The 15,042-nt window shown below is 46.7% G+C and overlaps 1 long non-coding RNA gene across 1 annotated transcript in view; it reads left to right on the top strand.

The window, feature by feature from the left end:
• The first annotated feature begins 9,082 nt into the window (after positions 1–9,082).
• Positions 9,083–15,042, top strand: part of LOC138658255 (uncharacterized) — a 30,316-nt gene continuing 24,356 nt past the window's right edge. Inside the window, exon 1 of the long non-coding RNA XR_011317415.1 lies at positions 9,083–9,300. This is a non-coding gene — a long non-coding RNA (uncharacterized lncRNA). The remainder of the gene's footprint in view (positions 9,301–15,042) is intronic.

Here is a 15,042-nt window from a genome sequence, read left to right as displayed (position 1 = left end):
CCTTGGCCAAAGTACATGTAGTAGACAGATCCTGACATTCTGCTTCTTGCGCTGACAGGGTGGGAGGGAGTGAGTGCAGCTCCGTGCAATACAGTATCTTCCGTAGTAACAGCGTATCATGTGTGAAATCTGCCAAAATCATCACCATATCTTGAACAGTCTTTCAGGGCCTTGTAGAGAGCTTGCATTATGCGGGATGCGTCCGGTATCCACTGACAACAATAAGTACATAGTCCAAGGAAACGCTGGAGCTCAGTCACATCTTTTGGGAATGGAAGGGAGCTGACGGCTATTTTTTTCTTTCTTCTGTGAGGTGTCTGGCACCCTGAAGGAGACAGTGACCCAAAAATATCACTTGACCAAGGCAGAACCGAAGTTTCAAGGCCGAAGCCCGACAGTTCAGATCTGCCAGATACTTGCGAAAACTAACAGTGGCAACAATGGCTTCCTGCTCTGTCTGTGTACACAACAAAAAAACAAAAAAAAATTACCCACATACTGAAGTAACGTGACATAGGCATATTCTAACTGACAGGGTTAGAGACACTATCCCCCCTATTTTTTTTTTTTTTTTTTTTCTACAGGAATTATTGAGGGTGGATCTGGGCCTATCAGGGCCATCATAACCGTGGAAAGGGCATGTAAGATATACATCTCATTATACTCATCTGCATAGGGGTTATATAACATAATTACCATCTGACCATCATCTTGGCTCACCAACTCTCTAGGTCTGCTCAGGTGCACTTATACGTCCATCATATTGTCTTTGTCTGTATATTGGGAAAGGTTTGTTCTCAGGGTCAGCCAATTATTTTAGCGTAGCTAGCTAGTCAGAGGGCTTCCAGGGATAATACTCCTGTATCTGTCTTACACTACCTGGTGTGGTTGGTTCTCTGGTGGTGGGGGTGACTAGATAACCGGTTGGGGGTGACATGACATGCTGGTCTACAGCTCCTTCCCAAAAGGATTACTGTCAGCTTACTCCCAAAATTAATGTCCCCACTACCCACTATCCTGTGTCAGCTTTTTATATCACTACATGTGATCAGGAATCAGCGTAATTCACTTAGGTCAGGTTGCAGCACAGATTATACAAGTATTTCTTCAGTCTGGGTTTGTCTGACCGCAATATTTACAAATCCATCTGTCCTATCTTGGTCTGAGAATTAACATGGCGAGGGAGATTTCCAGACACAGGGTTAAAATGAATATTGGAGCGTAAGACTGGATTTGTGTAAGGGAGGGGGAGCTGGAGCTGAAGTCTTCTGCTTCTTGGGCCACTGATAAGGAAGCGAGCTGCGAGTTGTGTCCTTGAAGCTGCGAGGGGAGGGGGACTAGAGAGCGAGTGAGGATCGCTGCAGCTGCTGATACAGACTGGGTTAAGTTCTTCTGGAAACTCTGGCCCCCCCTTTCTCTGGCCGGCAGCACAAAAAGGAGAAATCAAAGAAAACAATTCGCGCAGGGGTTCACCCCTCCCATCGGCCACAGACACACAGACAAGAATTTACAGCATTCCTTAACACAAAAGAAGACAATAACGCAGCTATTTGACTCCACCCTCCCATTGGGTGTCTCGGAAAACCACACAGAGTGACAAAATACAGCAGTTCTCAGACTCAATTAATTTCTACAAAACCTTCACACAACTCATTTGCCAGAACACCCTAGAAAAACTAATAATTGAGGTATTTTATAGCCAAACACGGGCTCTGCATCCTTTCATCTTTCCTCTCCATCAACCTTTTTGCTCGTTCTTCATAAGATGGTGCCATGTAGACAGCTGCAATCTCCCTGTCGAGGGCAATCCTACATGCTCGTACACCTTCTCGACATTCTTGACTGCCTTCTTGCCCTCCCGTGACTCTACTATTGTCTTGACTTCCACAGCATCCTCATCTAACTCGTGGGGCACGGACTTCTTCTTTAAGAGACGTAACATGACTCACAGAATACTACGCCCTTCTGCAGTAGGCCGCTGACAGCGACAGCAACACGTGTGTCCTAACACGGAGCCTCGCGCTCCACGTGTTATGAATAAAGAGCCTCGCGCTCAATATTTTTCCCTAACCTGAACACCAGTGATTACAGTCTGTCCTGTCACGATATTCTAAACGTTGGGAGGCTGTCTCCTAGTGAGACCCCTCCACTGTGTTTCTGGTGGTCCCCCTCTTGGGACGTCTTAATTACCGATATGTGCAAGTGTGTGCAAGTGTTTCTGGTGGTCCCCCTCTTGGGACGTCTTAATTACCGATGTATGTGCGTGCAATATCACAGAGGCTACATCTCCTATCCCAATCCACAAACTTCTCAATCTTTCACTATCACTACTAGGCAACAGTCACGGGTAGGGTGGTTGAATGGTGTACAATGACCGGTGGAGGAGGTGTGGTGTACACGAGGACGCGCAGAGTGCGACGTCTCTCAGTTGCTGGTTCGAAGCGTGGCACGGGATCGCGCTCGGTCTCACCACTCGACCAGTCACTCCCCAGACCCAAGGAGACCACAGACTAACCAATAATGGCTGAAACACTAGCAAGTGTGACACATACATAGTATGCGATCTCCACTTACCGTGTTTGGAGGGTGATCAGTCCTCGAGGTCAGCCACTACGGGTGTCGTCCACGGACGTCCAGGCATGGGTCCAGGGGGTCTCGGATCGCGGGCCACGCCCCACGTTGGGCGCCAAATTGTCGGGGTCGTCACGACAATACCCTTCATCCACCAGTCATTCCAAATCAGATTAGGAGCATGTTGGTACCGGATAAGAATGAGTCAGACACAATGCTGGTTCAAACTCATTGCACGCTCGTGTGTAACGTCACAGCAACTGAACTGTTTATTTCATATACATAACATTATATAGTCCATTGGGGGAAGGTGTGCAGAGGGCGGGGTTAGGCGGGGTTTAAGCAATGTATCTAGTATTCAGTCCCTCTGATTGGCTATGACATCATCTGATGAATCTTCCTTTGTCCACATCTTGTTAAGTTTCCATTTCTCCAGAAACGATACTTCAGCTTCAGAAACGAAAGTAGATTCTTGGCAAGTACAAAAACTAAGGCAAAAGTGAATACTGGCAGCCATCTTAAATACAGTTAAATTTGCATTTAGCAAGCAAAGGGGAAAAACTTATTGTTTCACAGCATAAGAATATATAAAAGTACAAAAGAGTATAAAAACGTATATTTTTACCTTGACAGTGATAGGTTGAAGAGATGGGTTAGAGTTGGGATGAAGACTGTGGCGAGGTTTGGGATGAAGTGGTACTCTTGAGAGTAGAGTGGACAGTCGATCTTCTGTAATGGTGGAGAAGTTGGTGTTACGATCGCTGCGCATACTTACCCGGCTTCTCACATCCCTCGGCGCACTCGCTCTCCTGTCCAGCGCCGCTCTGCTTCCTCCTTCGCCGGCTTTCGGCGTCTAGTCTCCCTGCGCATGCGCAGTCGCGTCTCCTCCGCCGCTGAGCCATCTGGGAGGTCGCGACCCGGTGGCTCCGCCCCAACATGGCGGCGCCCATCGGGTATTTCTTCCCGGCGTCTCCCTAGGTAAGACGCCTTTGCTTTGTAGGTGCACTGTCTGCCATCAGTGTCCCTATGTCCTAGGCTCCCTTTCGCCATTCCTGTTTCCCCTGCTCAGTCTTCGCTTTGTTTCAGTGTTTTGTCCAGCCAAGTTCCGTGTTCCTGCTGTGTCCTACCAAGTTCCGTGTTCCTGCCGTCTACTGCCAAGTTCCGTGTTCCTGCTGTGTTCCACCAAGTTCCGTGTTCCTGCTGTGTTCCACCAAGTTCCATGTTCCTGCCGTCTACTGCCAAGTTCCGTGTTCCTGCTGTGTTCCACCAAGTTCCGTGTTCCTGCTGTGTTCCACCAAGTTCCGTGTTCCTGCCGTCTACTGCCAAGTTCCGTGTTCCTGCTGTGTTCCACCAAGTTCCGTGTTTCTGCCGTCTCCTGCCAAGTTCCGTGTTCCTGCCGTCACCTGCCAAGTTCCGTGTTCCTGCCGTCTCCTGCCTAGTCCTGTGGTCCAGCCTTGCCCGTCATCGCCTGTGTTCCTGTCTTTATCAGTTAAGTCCTGTTTTCCTATTATTCCCCGTCATTCTAATAGCTCTGTAGTCTCTATCTTGGGTCGTCCCTTTGGCTCTAGCTGTTGTGTCTCCATTCCCCCGAGGTCCTGCTCCTAACGCTCCCTGTATAGGGGGTGACTCCATCTGGTCCGCTCGCCCCCGGGGGCTCTAGAGTCACGACCCAGAGGGTCCACTCTTAGATTTCAGTTCGAATCCCTACAGTAAGCAAAGGCCATGGACCCCGCTGGGGCCTCTGCTGCGCAAAAAGAACTACTCTTTTTGCGGGAGAATCAGTCCCGAATAATGTCCTTTTTGAAAGCTATGGACTCTCGCTTGTCTTCGCTCCTGCCCTCTGATCCTGGCAACGCCGCTCTACTCATTGGCTTACAGCAAGAGTTAGCTCAGCAGCGTGACACCCAGGCCCATATACTTAGTTATATGTCTTCAATAGACGATCGGCTGCTTTCTATCCAGACGGCCGCTTCTACTTCTGCTCCTGCTTCTCACCCTCCACCCCGCTTGGCTAAACCGCCTCGGTACAATGGGGATCCTAAATCTTGCCGAGGATTTTTAAACCAATGCCGTCTTCATTTTGAGCTTCTACCCCAGCATTACCCAACGGATCGGTCCAAGGTTGCATTCCTCATTTCCCATCTGGAGGGTGATGCCTTGGCATGGGTGAATCCACTCTGGGAGCGAGACGATCCCCTAGTCTCCCGGTTGTCAGAATTTTTGGAGACTTTCCGTCTGGTCTTTGACGAACCTGGACGTCTGGTCTCTACTACTGAGGCGCTGTTTTCTCTCCAGCAGGGATCGCTATCCGTAGGCCAGTACGCTATTCAGTTCCGCACCCTCTCCTCTGACTTGGGTTGGAACAATGAGGCTTTGGTAGGTGCTTTCTGGCGGGGCCTCTCTGGGCGCATAAAGGATAAGTTAGCTGGTCGGGACACCCCTACAGTGTTGGAGGAATTAATTTCTTTAGCTACCCGCATTGACCTTCGGTTCCAAGAACGCACCCGCGAGCGGAGATCTCTTCGTCCTTCTCCTGCCGCCCGTAAGCCACTCAGCCCACAGCCTAGAGCTTCCTCTCAGGCGTCCACACCGGAACCTATGCAAGTGGACCGTCTTAAGATGTCTGAACAACGTCGTAAAGAGAGACGCACTCAGGGGTTATGTTTTTACTGCGGGAGTGCTGCTCATTTATTGCGTTCTTGCCCTGAACGTCCGGAAAACTCCTCCGCCTAGGTCAGGTAAGAGAGGCCTCCCTAGGTGTGTGTGATCCCTCTCAACCCCTTACTTTGTCCGTGCTGTTGCATATTGCGGGCAAGGGCATTTCTCTGGATGCATATGTGGATTCGGGCGCTGCAGGGAATTTTATCAGGTTGGAAGAGGTTTTGAAATTCTCCGTTCCAGTCAAAACCTTAGAGGCTCCTGTGATTCTTGCATCTGTGGATGGTAAACCTTTACAGGAGACCATTACTCAAGTGACACTTGAGGTGGAACTTCAGGTTGGGGCTCTGCACAAGGAGAGAATTGCATTTTATGTTTTAGCGGGTCTGTCTCATCCTATGCTCTTAGGTCTTCCTTGGTTACGGAACCACGAGCCCATTTTAGATTGGCGCAATGGTAATATCTTGCGCTGGGGTGAGCTTTGTCGGGAACGTTGTCTGCTGCCGGTGCGTCCTGTGGGATCTTCCTCTAATTCTCCTACCTCTTCTTTTTCTGCCTTACCCTCTGTCTACAGCGCTTTTTCTGATGTCTTCAACAAGAAGGAGGCTGAGGAGCTTCCGCCTCACCGTCTCTATGATTGTCCCATAGATCGCGTGCCTGGGACTAATCCGCCCAGGGGCAGAATCTATCCTCTCTCTCCTGCTGAGACTCAAGCTATGTCTGAGTACATTCAAGAAAATCTTGCTAAAGGATTCATCCGCAAATCTTCTTCTCCGGCCGGAGCAGGTTTTTTTTTCGTTAAGAAGAAAGACGGTTCTCTCCGTCCCTGCATTGATTATCGAGGCCTAAACAACATCACGGTGAAGAACAAATATCCTCTACCACTCATTCCGGAACTCTTCGACCGTCTTCGGGGTGCGCAAATTTTTACCAAACTAGATCTACGTGGCGCATACAATCTGGTTCGTATTCGTGCAGGTGATGAGTGGAAGACTGCTTTCAATACTCGTGACGGTCACTACGAATATTTAGTTATGCCGTTTGGTCTCTGCAACGCCCCCGCGGTTTTCCAGGAATTTGTAAACGATGTATTTCGGGATCTTCTCTACTCCTCAGTCGTAGTTTACCTTGACGACATTCTCATCTTTTCTCCGGATCTCTCCACTCACAGGCGAGATGTCCGTCGTGTTCTGCAAAGGCTAAGAGAGAATCATCTGTTCGCTAAGATTGAGAAGTGCGTCTTTGAACAATCTTCTCTTCCCTTCCTTGGATATATTGTCTCAAGATCTGGCTTAGAGATGGATCCAGAGAAGGTTTCTGCTGTCCTGAATTGGCCCCGTCCTCTTGGAACAAAAGCAATCCAACGTTTTCTTGGCTTTGCCAACTACTATAGACAATTTATTCCTCATTTTTCTTCTATGACCAAGCCAATCTCTGCTCTAGTTCACAAGGGAGTCAACTCCAGTCTTTGGACCCCTGAGGCTGAAGAGTCCTTTTTGTCTCTTAAACAAAGTTTCGCTACGGCCCCTGTGCTTCATCGTCCCGATGCTAATAGACCGTTTGTCCTTGAGGTCGACGCATCCTCTATTGGAGCTGGAGCTGTACTTCTGCAAAGATCCTCGTCCGGACGTTTGGTGACCTGTGGTTTTTTTTCTAAAACCTTTTCCGCTCCTGAGCGTAACTACTCTATAGGAGATAAAGAACTATTGGCCATCAAGCTAGCCTTGGAGGAATGGCGTTATCTCCTTGAAGGGTCCCTTCATCCATTCACCATTTACACAGACCACAAGAATCTGGCCTATATTCAGTCTGCTCAAAGACTAAATCCACGACAAGCCAGATGGTCTTTATTCTTCGGACGATTTGAATTTGAACTTCATTTCCGACCCGGAAATAACAATGTCAAGGCAGATGCTCTTTCAAGATCCTTTCAGCCTCAAGACATTGAGGATTCACCGGCTCACATCATTGATCCTGCGAAGATCGTCACTCTTGTTCCTCTAAGAGTGTTCTCAACTCCTCCTGGCAAGACTCTTTTGTGGCTAATCAAGACAAGGAGAGAGTTTTATGTTGGGGTCACTCCTCCAAAATTGCAGGACATGTAGGAGTCAAGAAGACACTTTCTCTGATCTCTCGGCACTACTGGTGGCCATCTCTCCGACAAGACGTCACCAAATTCATCGCTTCTTGTCCTTCTTGTGCAAAAAATAAAGTCCCTAGGCAACTTCCTTCCGGTCTCCTGCATCCTCTGCCTGTGCCTTCCATTCCTTGGAGTCATATAGCTATGGACTTCATCACTGATCTACCTTGTTCCTCGAATTGCTCTGTCATCTTGGTTGTTGTAGATCGGTTCTCTAAGATGGCTCACTTCATCGCTTTACCTGGTCTGCCTTCCGCTCCTGAGTTGGCAAAGATCTTTTTACACCAAATCTTCCGTCTTCATGGTTTTCCACATCATATCGTCTCAGACCGTGGAGTACAATTTACCTCACGTTTTTGGAGAGCTCTCTGCAGTCTATTGAAGGTTAACTTGGACTTTTCTTCCGCCTATCATCCTCAGTCCAACGGACAAGTGGAGCGATTTAATCAAGTTCTGACTACATATCTGCGACATTTCTCCAATGCTCACCAAGATGACTGGGTCTCTCTTCTCCCCTGGGCCGAATTCTCATATAACAATCTTCCCAGCGAGTCTTGGTCCAAAACTCCTTTTTTTGTAGTCTATGGTCAACATGCGAACGTTCCTCTTCCAGTTTCTCTTTCCTCGGGGGTACCGGCAGCGGATTTCTTGTCCCGGGAATTCTCTACAATTTGGAATGAGACCAAGGTGGCTCTTGAGAGAGCTAGCCTTAATATGAAAAAGTTTGCTGACAAGAGGCGTTTGGATGCTCCGCCATATTCTCCGGGTGATAAAGTTTGGCTTTCCTCTCGCTATATCAAGATTAAAATTCCCTCGTGCAAACTGGGTCCCCGCTATATTGGTCCTTTTCCCATCTTGAGTCGCATTAATGATGTCTCTTATAAGTTGAAGCTACCTGCCTCTTTGCGCATTCCCAACGCCTTCCATGTGTCTCTTCTCAAACCTGCAGTCTTTAATCGCTTTCACTCCGCTACCTCTCCCTCTCCTCAGCTCTGTACTTCTGATGGAGTCTTTAATGTTAAAGATATTCTTGCCAAAAAGGTAGTCAGGGGTAAAACCTACTTTTTGATTGATTGGGAGGGATTTGGTCCTGAGGAGAGGTCCTGGGAACCTCGAGAGAACATCAATGCTCCTCTCATCATGAAAAGATTCCTTTCTAGCCTTAAAAAGAGGGGGACTAAGGAAGGGGGTACTGTTACGATCGCTGCGCATACTTACCCGGCTTCTCACATCCCTCGGCGCACTCGCTCTCCTGTCCAGCGCCGCTCTGCTTCCTCCTTCGCCGGCTCTCGGCGTCTAGTCTCCCTGCGCATGCGCAGTCGCGTCTCCTCCGCCGCTGAGCCATCTGGGAGGTCGCGACCCGGTGGCTCCGCCCCAACATGGCGGCGCCCATCGGGTATTTCTTCCCGGCGTCTCCCTAGGTAAGACGCCTTTGCTTTGTAGGTGCACTGTCTGCCGTCAGTGTCCCTATGTCCTAGGCTCCCTTTCGCCATTCCTGTTTCCCCTGCTCAGTCTTCGCTTTGTTTCAGTGTTTTGTCCAGCCAAGTTCCGTGTTCCTGCTGTGTCCTACCAAGTTCCGTGTTCCTGCCGTCTACTGCCAAGTTCCGTGTTCCTGCTGTGTTCCACCAAGTTCCGTGTTCCTGCTGTGTTCCACCAAGTTCCGTGTTCCTGCCGTCTACTGCCAAGTTCCGTGTTCCTGCTGTGTTCCACCAAGTTCCGTGTTCCTGCTGTGTTCCACCAAGTTCCGTGTTCCTGCCGTCTACTGCCAAGTTCCGTGTTCCTGCTGTGTTCCACCAAGTTCCGTGTTTCTGCCGTCTCCTGCCAAGTTCCGTGTTCCTGCCGTCACCTGCCAAGTTCCGTGTTCCTGCCGTCTCCTGCCTAGTCCTGTGGTCCAGCCTTGCCCGTCATCGCCTGTGTTCCTGTCTTTATCAGTTAAGTCCTGTTTTCCTATTATTCCCCGTCATTCTAATAGCTCTGTAGTCTCTATCTTGGGTCGTCCCTTTGGCTCTAGCTGTTGTGTCTCCATTCCCCCGAGGTCCTGCTCCTAACGCTCCCTGTATAGGGGGTGACTCCATCTGGTCCGCTCGACCCCGGGGGCTCTAGAGTCACGACCCAGAGGGTCCACTCTTAGATTTCAGTTCGAATCCCTACAGTTGGTTTTCGAGGTGGAGGGCTGGGTAGTTGGGAGAAAGGGCTCTGGGGTTGTCGACTAAAACTGTCTCTGATGTTCTCAATCTTCTGCTTGAAAAATTAGGCAAAGTTTTCAGCTAAGATAAGTGGGGAGGGAGGAGGTGCTGGGAGATGGAGGAAAGAGTTGAAGGTGTTGAATAACTGTTTAGGGTTGTGAGACAGGAAGGATATGAGAGATGAGAAGTAGGTTTGTTTAGCTGTGGCGAGTGTGGTCTTGAAATTAGTGAGGGACTGTTTGAATGCAATAAAGTGCTCGCTGGAGTGGGATCTTTTCCATCTCCGCTCTGCAGCCCTGGAAGCTTGCCTCAGTTCTTTGGTCAGGCTGGTTTGCCAGGGCTGTCTGTTGATTTTTTGAGCTTTGGTATATGTGAGAGGGGCAAGAGATTTCAAAGCTGCAGCTATTGTGGTGTAATATAGAGCGGCAGCGTCATACGCATTGTGTAGGGAACTTATGTCTGTGACAGGGAGAAGGGATTCAGAGAGTGAATGTAGATCAAGGTGTTTATGATATATGCAAGGGTGTGCAAGTTTGTGGGGTGGGGATTGTAGACAATGGGTGGAGAGAGAAGAGAATGTGAGTAGATTGTGGTCAGAAAGAGGAAGAGGTGAGTTAGAGAGGTTAGATAGGGAGCAGAGGTGGGTGAAGATGAGGTCCAATGTGTGACCATCTTTGTGAGTGGCCGCAGAAGACCAGTGAGTGAGGCCGAAGGAGGATGTGAGAGATAGAAGTTTAGTGGCAGCTGACAGGGAAGTGTCAATGGGGATGTTGAAGTCGCCCATGATGATAGTGGGGATGTTCGCAGAAAGGAAATGAAGTAGCCAGGTGGTGAAGTGGTCAAAGAAGGTGGTGGCTGGCCCTGGGGGGCGGTAAATGACAGCCAGTTGGAGGTTGGTGGGGGCATAGATGCGCACAAAGTGCACCTCAAAGAAAGGGAGAATAAGTGAGGGTGGCAGTGGGATTGGGGTGAAGGAGCAGTTATCTCCTCCAACTCCTCCGCCATGCTTGCTGCTGGGGTGGGGTGTGTGAGAAAGGTGGAAGCCACCATAGGAAAGTGCAGGAGGAGAGGCTGTGTTAGAAGGGGTGGCCAGGTTTTAGTGATGGGGAGGAAGGAAAGTTTGGTAGTAACAAAAAGATCGTGGATGTAGGAAAGCTTGTTGCAGACAGATCGAGCGTTCCACAGAGCTCCTGTTAGTGGGACTGGGGAAGTGGGGGCTGGGCAAATGGGTATAAGGTTAGAGAGGTTACGGAAATTTGTGATAGAACATGTATGGGAGGTAGAACTGACTGTGGGAATGTGGTGGGGATGACCAGGATTTGGAGAGATATCACCAGCAGTGAGAAGGAGCAGAGAATATGTTAGCAGGTGGGAGCAGGAGAGGGCATGAGGTAGCTGTCTGTGCTTGGAGACAGAGGATTGTATGTTAAGGAACAGTTCTGAGGAGGAGGTGAGATGAATGGGGAGGATTGAGAAAGAGATGAACAGTTCTTTACTATGAGTAGGGATTAGGGGAGATAGCAGAAAGTGAAGGATTATAGGGGTGAGAGTGACAACAAACAGAAACATTGTTTACAGTGAATGGCCAGTTACCTTCAGTTCCCTTCTGGTTCAATTCTGGTTTTAATTCTAAATTAATCGTCACACTTCTAGGACACACTTATAGGAATTACACAGCAGACCAAAGTCATTGCAGACTTGTACTATGCAATATATTTACAACTATGTGCATACAGGTGTTAAGCAGAGAGGAGTGGTCTCTGCTCATCTTGGTCAGAGAATTAAGGGTGGACCAGATGCATACAATCAAGCATTGAGTAAACAAGGTCATAAATAACACTGGGGAAAGCTGGGGTTAGCTGAAAGGCATACCATGTGAATGCTAGGAGCAGAGGAAAGTCTGTGTAGAAAGTTGGGTGATGTACTATGTGCACTGCATAGACAGACAAAGCTGGAGAGCAAAGAGCTGGGTGCATGAACATACCGTGTGAATGCTAGGAGCAGAGGAAAGTCTGTGTGGAAAGTTGGGTGGTGTACTATGTGCAGTTCATAGGCAGACAAGGCAGGAGAGCAGGCTGGAGAGGTGGGTGCATGAACATACCATGTGAATGCTAGGAGCAGAGGAAAGTCTGTGTGGAAATTACATGCACTTCCCAATGTGCACAGGAGCTTCAACCCTCCAGCTATGAGACCAATTATCACTGGTATTGGTTACATCAATTAACACTTAGGTGAGTGGCTTGATTGCCTTTTGCAGCCTTTAGCACAGAGAACTTTGGGACACATTAGACATTCGTGTCGTGTGATATTCATGAACAAATGTCCAATGAGAATGGCATCAATTAGTTGTGACATTGTTTCCCTGTACACCTCCATGCCTCAACATTGAAGCATTAATCTTTCATTTGAACAAATTCAGCCCTCATATAGATGTTTTGCAAAAAATGGTAATTCAAATGACTTTGTTCCTGATTATACACAGCTTTTTTTGTATTTGATAAAATATAATATTTACAGCATAAAGGAGTTTCCATGGTGGCTAAATACTCCTCTTCTTGGGCCAGTTTGGTTGTGGCTTATTGGGAGCATTTATTTTATACAGTCTGTACATAATCCTTTTCTATCTCACATCATGAGGTATGGAAGATATATTGATGATATGCTCCTCATTTGGAGGGGAGATGTGTCTGTCGTGCCACACTAAGTTGATTATATTAATTCTTATTCATTTAATTTAAATTTTACAATTTCACATAATTCCTCAGTTATTTCTTTTTTAAATTTGTGATTACTGGGTACTCCATTGCAAATCATTTTCACTTCTTTCTATGGCAAGCCTTCATCAGGCAACACTATTCTACATGCTGCAAGTAGCCACCCCAAGCATGTTTCTAGTGCTTTAGCTGTAGTTGAGTTTGCTAGAATTATGAGGAATTATAGTGACCCTCTTATCTCTGCAAGTGATATTGAAAATTCATATATCAGACTGAGTAATCGTGGTTATCCTCACTGGATATTAAAAAGAGGAAAACGCATTGCACAGACCAAAATGCTCTGATTTTATTAAATATGACAGAGCATGTCTTTCTAAAACCTAATGTAAGCCTTTGAAATCAGTTTTGTCTTTGCAACACCTTTTCCAGTTCACCTTCACATATTTGTATTATTAATAAATATTTGACCGTTCTATATGAAGACAATATTTTGGCCACTTTGTTACACAGTGGATGTCACATAGCAGCTAAAAAAGCCCCAACTTTGGGTATTATTATTTTTCCTATTTTTTTAGTAACATTTCTGACAGAAAGAAAACATGGCTTGAGTGTAAAGGTTTTTATAAATGCGGGGCCAATACTGTAGATGCAAAACTTGCACACATGCATTACAATGCACTCATTGAATAACATGTCATTTATGTCAATACCTTTATGTTGGTTGTACTGTTCCCCAAATGGAGGTTCACAATAATGAACACCTTAATGATATCACCAATGCATGGAATTCTAACCTCAATGTGTCTGTTGCTAAACATTTTGTACAGAGTCACCAAATACAGGTTTCATTATCTCAAATTTTTGTCATTGAAAAGCTTAACAAGCTGGCAGTGGGTGGTGACATTAAAAGACTTTCTAGCCAGAGAAGTTTTTTGGATTTTTAATCTTAAAGGGCCACTGTCAACCCCTCCAGCCGTTATAAACTAAAAAAGCCACCTTGTGCAGCAGTAATGCTGCATTCTAACAATGTGGCTCTTTTAGTTTTTGGTGCATTTATTCCCAAAATAAAGCGTTTTATAACTTCTCCAAAATACCTGTCTTTAACCAGGGATGCAGGTCCTCACCCCCTGCTTGAAACGCCACACTGCCGTCACTCAAATCTTCAGGGGCACCGGGTGCCGCCCCCTCCGCACTGTTTTCGCATGAAATCCGGCGCCTGCGCTGTATAGTACTGTCTGGTGCAGACTGCGCCTGTGCGGCTGCACTGCCTATGAAACCCAGCCACGCACTGTGCATAATGCATAACACATTGCGGGGCTTGGATTCCCAAGGTGGGTAGCCGCACTGGCCGCACAGGCGCAGTCTGCAAGCCTGGCTGTGACGTCACACGGCCAGAGCTTACTGCGCCTGCACCAGACAGTAGTACACAGCGCAGGCGCCGGATTTCAAGTGAAAACAGCACGGAAGGGGCGGCGCCCGGCGCCCCTGAAGATTTGAGTGATGGCAGTGTGGCGTTTCCAGCAGGGGGGTGAGGACCTGCCTCCCTGGATAAAGACAGGTATTTTGGAGAAGTTATAAAACGCTTTATTTTGGGAATAAATGCACCAAAAACTAAAAGAGCCACCTTGTTAGAATGCAGCATTACTTCTGCACAAGGTGGCTCTTTTAGTTTATAACGGCTGGAGGGGGTGACAGTGGCCCTTTAATTCCAGATTTACAGAAGGTCTCAATCTACATAAAGAAAATATATATCATTATTGATATATTCCATGTTTATGCTTGTTGTGTTTTTTTTTTCTTTTTCTTTTTTTGTGCTAGTCATATCTGTGTTTTTAATTAGTTATTCTAATCATATATCCTAATATTCTGTTCCCCTTGGCCGGTCTGGATATTTAGGATTGCTGGATAAACTTTCTGATCAGTCTTTGACAAAGAATGCTGGGTTTTTGAAATTTATAGCCATATGATATTTGGCCACTATGCTGATTTTGACATGAATTGTTAAATATCTTAACCCCTTTACCCCCAAGGGTGGTTTGCACGTTATGGAACGGGCCAATTTTTACAATTCTGACCACTGTCCATTTATGAGGTTATAACTTTGGAACGCTTCAATGGATCCTGGTGATTCTGACTTTGTTTTCTCGTGACATATTGTACTTCATGATAGCGGTAAAATTTCTTTGATATTACCTGCGTTTATTTGTGAAAAAAATGGAAATTTGGCAAAAATTTGGAAAATTTTGCAATTTTCCAACTTTGAATTTTTATGCAATTAAATCACAGAGATATGCCACACAAAATACTTAATAAGTAACATTTCCCACATGTCTACTTTACATCAGCACAATTTTAGAACCAAAATTTTTTTTTGTTAGGGAGTTATAAGGGTTAAAAGTTGACCAGCAATTTCTCATTTTTCCAACACCATTTTATCTTAGGGACCACATCTCATTTGAAGTCATTTTGAGGGGTCTATATGATAGAAAATACCCAAGTGTGACACCATTCTAAAAACTGCGCCCCTCAAGGTGCTCAAAACCACATTCAAGAAGTTTATACACCCTTCAGGTGTTTCACAGGAATTTTTGGAATGTTTAAATAAAAATTAACATTTAACTTTTTTTCACAAAATATTTACTTCAGCTCCAATTTGTTTTATTTTACGGAGGGTAACAGGAGAAAATGGACACCAAACGTTTTTGGACAATTTGTCCTGAGTACGCCGATACCCCACATGTGGGGGTAAACCACTGTTTGTGCACATGGCAGA

Source organism: Ranitomeya imitator, chromosome 1 (assembly GCF_032444005.1).
Source record: "Ranitomeya imitator isolate aRanImi1 chromosome 1, aRanImi1.pri, whole genome shotgun sequence".
Lineage (NCBI taxonomy): Eukaryota > Metazoa > Chordata > Amphibia > Anura > Dendrobatidae > Ranitomeya > Ranitomeya imitator.
The sequence above is the reverse complement of the archived record's forward strand: the minus strand, read 5'-3'. Positions and strand labels throughout refer to the sequence as shown.